The 7,101-nt window shown below is 39.5% G+C and overlaps 1 pseudogene; it reads left to right on the top strand.

The window, feature by feature from the left end:
• The first annotated feature begins 6,050 nt into the window (after positions 1–6,050).
• On the top strand, positions 6,051–6,739 carry LOC101403835 (dynein light chain Tctex-type 1 pseudogene; annotated as a pseudogene).
• Positions 6,740–7,101: the final 362 nt, after the last annotated feature.

A 7,101-nucleotide genomic window follows, 5' to 3' on the forward strand; every position in this document is an offset into this window, starting at 1 on the left:
AATGGTGCAGTGAGTCACGGAAGCCAGAGGGGCTGGTAGGGAAGAGATGATGACGAATCTTGCATGACACCCTAAGGGATTTCAACTTTAATGATCAAGTCAGAAGGCGCTATTGCATAACTTGGATTTTGAAAGGATCATTATGGACTTAGGGTAGAAATATATGTGTCAGACAGCTCCAAATTTTAAGATCTGCAGAAAAAGATAAGAAACAACCACTGTCTTCACTTTCTCATTATCTGTTATCATTGTACTCAATAAGGATTTGTCAAATCTCTGTTCTATGCCCTCGCACTAAGCCAACATTAATGCCCTTAATGAAGTTTACTCAAAATAATAACTTTAAAATTACACATGGACTCTAGATTCCATTATGTATGCTATATTAAAAGAGAACTTCAGACAACCTATATTTGATGGGCTCTACTAGAAAATTAGTAATGTGGCAGCCTCCATTGTTCTATGAAATTTCTATTCATTCATGAGGTGAATCTGCCCAAAGATACAGATGAGGATCATAACTCTATTTTTAACTTCCTATTCTTCCCAAGTGAAAACTGGTTAATTATATTTCAGAAGTAACCTTTTCCTTCCTTTAGATTGGTAATGGTGTCAAATAATTTCATAATGGATAATAAAAGTCCCATTAGTGTTATGAATTATATTAGTATGAATCTTTTCCAAAGTCTTAAAATGTTTTAGCTGATATTTTAACTGTCTTAAAATTATAGTATAAAGTACTTTTTTTAATTCTCTCGTGTTTCAATCCCCGCTCACCCAAAACCAGCGATCTTAACCACTGCACTGTATTAGTTCAAGTTCTCCTCTCTCTTATACAAAGCATTTAGTTATTCTATATCTGATGCTCTTACTGTTTCTGTCCCTGTATGCTCTCAAACAGGTTCTTACATTGCAAAAACAAGACTAATTGTCCAAGGAGGCTCCTTAGGACTCAGAACACTCTATGAAAGCCTTCTAGGATAGTGAATGCTAAGTGGAGAAAAGAATTGCTTCCAGACCAAGTGATAGTATTTAAAGGTCCTTTGCTGGGTAGTTGTTTCCCGTCTCCATTGTAACTGCTACACACACTTAAAAGCCACCCTTTCTCAACAAAATGCTGCCCCACGAAAATTTTGCTGCTTCTGAGTTCCATGCCTCCTTTTGAACGTCACAAATACTTTGATGGCAATTTGAATTACTCTGAATATCTCTTTGGCATTCAAATGACTAGACTTGGACTATGACTACATGAATGCAACATATTTATTTGAGAAGGAAAAAACTCAGTCAGGCGCTGGGACATTTAATTCCCCCCAAGACAAATAACAGATTTATTAAACTTTTTACTAATGCCACAGAATTAATATGATGTGGATATACCCTTAATTTTTTTACCTGTAGTAGGTTGCATTCTTTTTTCCTTGCTGCATAACAAATTATCACAAACTTAGCAGCTTAAAACACACGTTTATCATCTCGCAGCTGCCATGGATCAGGAGTCTGGGTGTAGCGTAACTGGGTCCTCTACTCATGGTCTATCAAAGCTGCAGTCAAGGTGCCGGCCAGGCTGCAGGTTCATCTAGAGGCTTGACTGGGGAAGAATCTGCTTCTAAGTTCATTTAGTTGTTGACACAATTCATTTCCTTGCCTCTGTGTGACTGAGCACCCTGGTCTGAGTGGTTGTCAGCTGGAGGCCACCCTTGGACCAAGAAGGCAGTGCAGTTCCCTGCTACGTGGCCCACCCGATAAGCAGTTCACAACATGGATTTTGCTTCTTCAAGACCAGCAGGAGAATCTCTTCCTCCAGTCTGTTAAGACAGTGTCTTATATAACAAAATATAATCATGGAGTGACGTCCATCACCTTTGCCATATTCTGTTGTTAGAAGAAAACCATAGATTCCACCCCCACTCAGGAGGAGGGGACTCAAGGGCCTGATCCATCAGGGTTCTTCTTAAGGGTGTACCCGACACGTGGATGCTGGAGCTACTACTCTCTTCCGTGGACCGCATCCTATCCTTTCATCCAAAAGGAGATAGAGTACAAACAATCTTGTTGCAATTTCATTCATTGTTTGGGATTTTACTACCGCCAAGTCATTAACACAGCACCTGAAATAATAATATTCAAAGAGAAAAAATTAGTACAATTAGTACACTTCCTCCTACATTTTGAGACACCCTGCTGAGGTTTTGAGATACCCTACTGAGGCTTAAAAATAATTGTGACAGCATGGCTCTGACATTTTCCAGAAAAGCAAATAGGATTTTCAGAGTAGAAGAGCACCTACCTACAGTGCCTCCCGCTTATCTGACCTACGTCAGGCTGGTAGCAGTCAGCTCAAGCATTCACTGGGTTTCTATTGAGTGTGTCTGCAGTTCACCTCCTCAGCATGCCTGCATTTTCTGCATCATACCTGAGGGTGTTCTCAAAGGGGTTAAGCCTGGGTGTGGAGGCATTGCAGCACTCTATCAAGAAATCCCTGACAAGATTCTCTTGGTTAAATTCAACCACAGACCACAGTTGGAAAAAAAATGAATTTCTTCTTCACGTTGTAATTTTCCAGCATAATTCTTATTTCCTAGGAATATTTGGCAAGTTGACAATCGTACCTTGGACCATTTCTGCTCCAGGATATACCATGACTGGAATCCTTAAGAATTTTTCACATCAGAACTAAAAGCCATTAATAGAGCATAGCATCGATCCTCATGATTTTTGGCTTTGTCAAATGCAACTCAGGGCAAGAAGGGATTACCAGAGGTCTTATATTGCAGCTTTTAGTATAGGTTCAAAAAAAAATTAATGCTTCAAAATGTTTTCACCAGAGCACAAAAAAACAATGACTTGGCATTCTTTGACTCTTGTCACCTCTCCTTATCACTCCTAACATCATCACTGGTTACATGACCTCACAAAAGGAATACTCAAAACTACCTGGGAAATCTACACAAAGTAACAACTTGAGGCAATTGTCACAATGATTAAAGAAAACCAAAACAGAACCCCAAAAACATTTTCTTCTATAAAAACTAGAGTTGAAACAACTTTTTGCTTTAATAACATAGATATTATGAAAAAATGGGGAAGAGAAACAGTTAGCATTTATTTTTTAGATATTAATCTCAAATATCTCCTTTACTTTGCATGTGTAACTAACCGTAACAAGAAAAATGAGCCAGTATTCCGAAAGATGAACATCTACCCTCCTTCCTTCATTCATTCACTCACCAGACATCAACAAGTCTGCAAGGTTCTCTGCTGGGCTCTTACACGATCCTAGCCCTACATGTTTATGCAATGTGATTTGCGAAATATGCACTCAGTTCTAATGTATACTAAATTAAGTGAAAAGTGAACCAATAATCTAATTCCATTGAAACATGCACACCAGTATTTACACCTGACTATCGGTGTTCAAAAGAAAGACTGGACAAGGGTTAAACGCATATTTCATTCTTTTCATTTACTTCTTATCTCATTTATTTATTCAAGATGAGTATATTATTACACACCAATTGTATGTACAATCCTTAGTTCAGAATAAGTGTTATTATAAAAATGTATTCCCAAAGGCTGACTTCAGTATGCAAAGTCTACGAAAGTATTCACTGCTTATTTTCATCCTCTATTTTGAGCTATTTTTAAAACTAATAAAGGACTCTTGCTTTCAAATAGTACGTAATTGTCAACATAGTCTTTAAAAGTAGATAGAGAACAAAGTCAGACTTCCGCATTCAACTATCAGATAATTCTGAAGCAGGCTGGTTCCTTAACCTCGTGAACCTATGTGAATTGAGTAGAAGGACGGTGGGGCACTGCGGACGGGGCAGGAGTGGAATTGTGAAGCAGTAACAGTTCGGAGCACAACAGACTGGAGGTGAATCCCTTTGTGCACCCTTGGGAACCTTGCTTAACTTCTCTTGGACTCAGCATTCTTTCATCTGTAAAATGTGTGTAAATAGTGCTGCAGAGGTAAACCCTAAATGGGATAATGTATTTGAAACACTTTGTACATAGAGCACACTTAGAAAGAGTTGCTATTTCTTCACCTATAAATTGGGGGTAATAAAATACCCACCTCACATGTTGTTGTGGAATTGCATTGGTAAATGTGTGAGGAAATGCACAGGTACAGCGCCTGGTGCTCAATAGATATCAAGAGACATTTACTATAGATGAATGAGTGTGTGTACATGCATGCACATGTGTTTGCCAAAGTCAGTATATTTATTTTATTTTCTGAACCATCATACAGACTGGGAAAGAATTAAATTGTTACATTGGGAACTATACAAAATAAAAAGTCTAGTTTGGCCACATGTCCCATAGTCGATATGGTTGATATAACCTAATAAGATCCTATTTCATTAGCCTTGTAAACAATGCCCCAGGAAGCTCTGAGGTTGCCGCTATCTAGTAGGTAAGTCTGCTTTCGTTCTTTTACCCTTTACGATCATGTCTCATGACTTCATCATCACACTTGGCTCTCTTCCCCACTTTGCAGGATTCAGGCTTGCCCACCCTGGCTCCTAATCTCTCTACTAGTTTTCATTCCCTAAACCTTTCAATATGACCCAAATTGAAAATGATGCATGAACATTTGTTCATTTGGATAGTAAGGTTTGAGATTTACTGCGACTTCTTTGAGATTGGTTTAAGATATTTTTAAACCATTAACAGGTCAGATCTTCCTTCTAAAGGCTTCATCTTGAGAAAGTAGCATTCCCCATGAGCAGCAAGTGTTCTTTCTTCAAAAGCAAGATAAATTGGATAGTAGATTGTCATCTCACTGATGAAATGGTCTATCAATAATGCCAGTTTCTTTAAGTATAGACCTGAGATCTGACTAATGATTGTAAAAGATTTGAATACCTAATATTTTCTATGCTGATATATAATAAAATAAACCCTGATTTATAGAGCTCTGAACTCTTTCTCTTTGCTTTGGTCCATCAGCAGATATTCAAGCCATTATTGTAAGTTTACCCACCATAGAATATTTGGTCTGTGGACAAGAGAATTTTCTGATTCAGTTTTATCATTATTCTATTTCAAGCATTATCCAAACTAATTTCTGATCTGAAAATACTCTCCCACCTTCTCTTCCTTTGTATTAGAGGATACATAGACTCAGCTACAAGTTTCATAGGCCAAAAGTAGCAGCGTCTTAAGTAAGGCAGAAACTCATTTCTCTCCAGTCTCAGAGGGTGGAGAGCTGGTAGGGCAGCCAAGCTTTGTAAAGTCATCAAAAGACTCAGCTCTCTTCCTTCCTGTGGCTCCTCTAGCCCTGCCTGGGCTCCTGCCCTCATTCACATGGTTCAAGGCGGCTTGTCTCCAATCTACATTCTGAGCAGCAGGGTGAGGAAGGTGGTGGGAAGAAGGGGCACACTCATCCCTTTAAGAACCAGTTTCAGAAGTCGCATGCATCACAGCTCTTCATGTCTCCTTGGCCAGTGCTTAGTCACATGGCCACACCTAACTGAAAGGTAGGTTTGGGAATATAGCCTTTGTTCCAGAGCCAGGTGCACAGCTCAAACCCAGGGGTTCTATTACAGCAGAAAAAGGAAAGGGAATATTGAATCACGATTATTGGTCCCTGCTGCATATTTTTTAGAAATCCTGTGATCATGAAACAACTCTGCAAAGAATTTTCTCTCAGTAAAGACATCTAGAATTGGGAGGGGGGAAAAGTTAAACCTAAAAGAAAAATAAAGAATTACCATTGTGGATAGAGGAAGGCTGATAAAATTAAAAGGCAAAAAAAGTTAATACTAAAAATTCGAACTTTACAAATATCTCTTTTCCATCTCTTTTTTGCTAATAACACTGAGTTTTCTAAAAGTTTGTCTATTCTTAAGTGTCAACAGGACATAAAGTTCTCCTAATTTTTATTTTCACAATTTAGGGTTTTGGGGTTTTTTAATGCAGCATTTTCCTAGAATGAGGTTGTTTAGGAAACTTAAAGAGCCCAGCTTTGCCTGCTGGAGCCTACAGAGAGCAAAGCTGTTTAAGAGGTTTCATATTAAAATCACTCATTTGGAGGGCGGCGGCGGCGACACGCAGGAGGAAACATGGAAGACTACCAGGCTGCTGAGGAGACTGCTTTTGTTGTTGATGAAGTGAGCAACATTGTAAAAGAGGCCATCGAGAATGCAATCGGTGGCAACGCCTATCAGCACAGCAAGGTGAACCAGTGGACCACAAACGTGGTCGAACAGACTTTAAGCCAACTCACCAAGCTGGGAAAACCGTTTAAATACATCGTGACCTGTGTAATTATGCAGAAGAATGGAGCGGGGTTGCACACAGCAAGTTCTTGCTTCTGGGACAGCTCTACTGACGGCAGCTGCACCGTGCGATGGGAGAACAAGACCATGTACTGCATCGTCAGCACCTTTGGGCTCTCTATCTGACCACCGCATCCAGTGTGATCTCACTCCTTTTGTCTCTGCTTCTCTCTTCCATCTTCTGACCACCGGCCATGAATTCAGTGAACACCTTTCTCCTTCTCTTTAAGTGTGTTTCTTGTGGCATCTCAAAATGTAGAGAAAAACCCAGTGACTGCACTGTTCTGTGAACTGCACACCCTGACTCAGAGGACTCGTCACCACAGGCAGGCAGAGCCTGCACGCCGCTTGTCTTAACTCTGAATCTTTCTTTCCAAAGGTGCTCCACACTGAAATCTGTTGGTGTGAAACTTTCTCTACTCTCTGAAATGATTCAAATACACTAATTTTCCATAAAAAAAAAAAAATCACTCTTGTAGATATTAACCTTATGAGATATAAACACCCCTTGAAGTAGGTAGAACAGAAATTCTATTTCTAGTATTTCTAGCCTGGTGGCAGCTGGTATTAGCAAAATGCACTAGCTTAGGGGCCCCACAGCCTGGGCTCTGGCATTGAATCTTCTTCTTTCCAGCCATGTAACCTTCAGCAAGTCAAGTAATCACTCTGTAACTACTAACAGCTTAATTAGTTGTAACAGAGGTGCAAGTGGAAATGTGTGTGCTCAAGACACTGACTTTTTTTTTTTTTTTTGATGGATTAATATAATATGGTGTCTAACGGGACTATTGATTTCAGTACTACGGGGACC

Source organism: Ceratotherium simum, chromosome 17, assembly GCF_057802395.1.
Source record: "Ceratotherium simum simum isolate JZ-2026a chromosome 17, ASM5780239v1, whole genome shotgun sequence".
Classification (NCBI taxonomy): domain Eukaryota; kingdom Metazoa; phylum Chordata; class Mammalia; order Perissodactyla; family Rhinocerotidae; genus Ceratotherium; species Ceratotherium simum.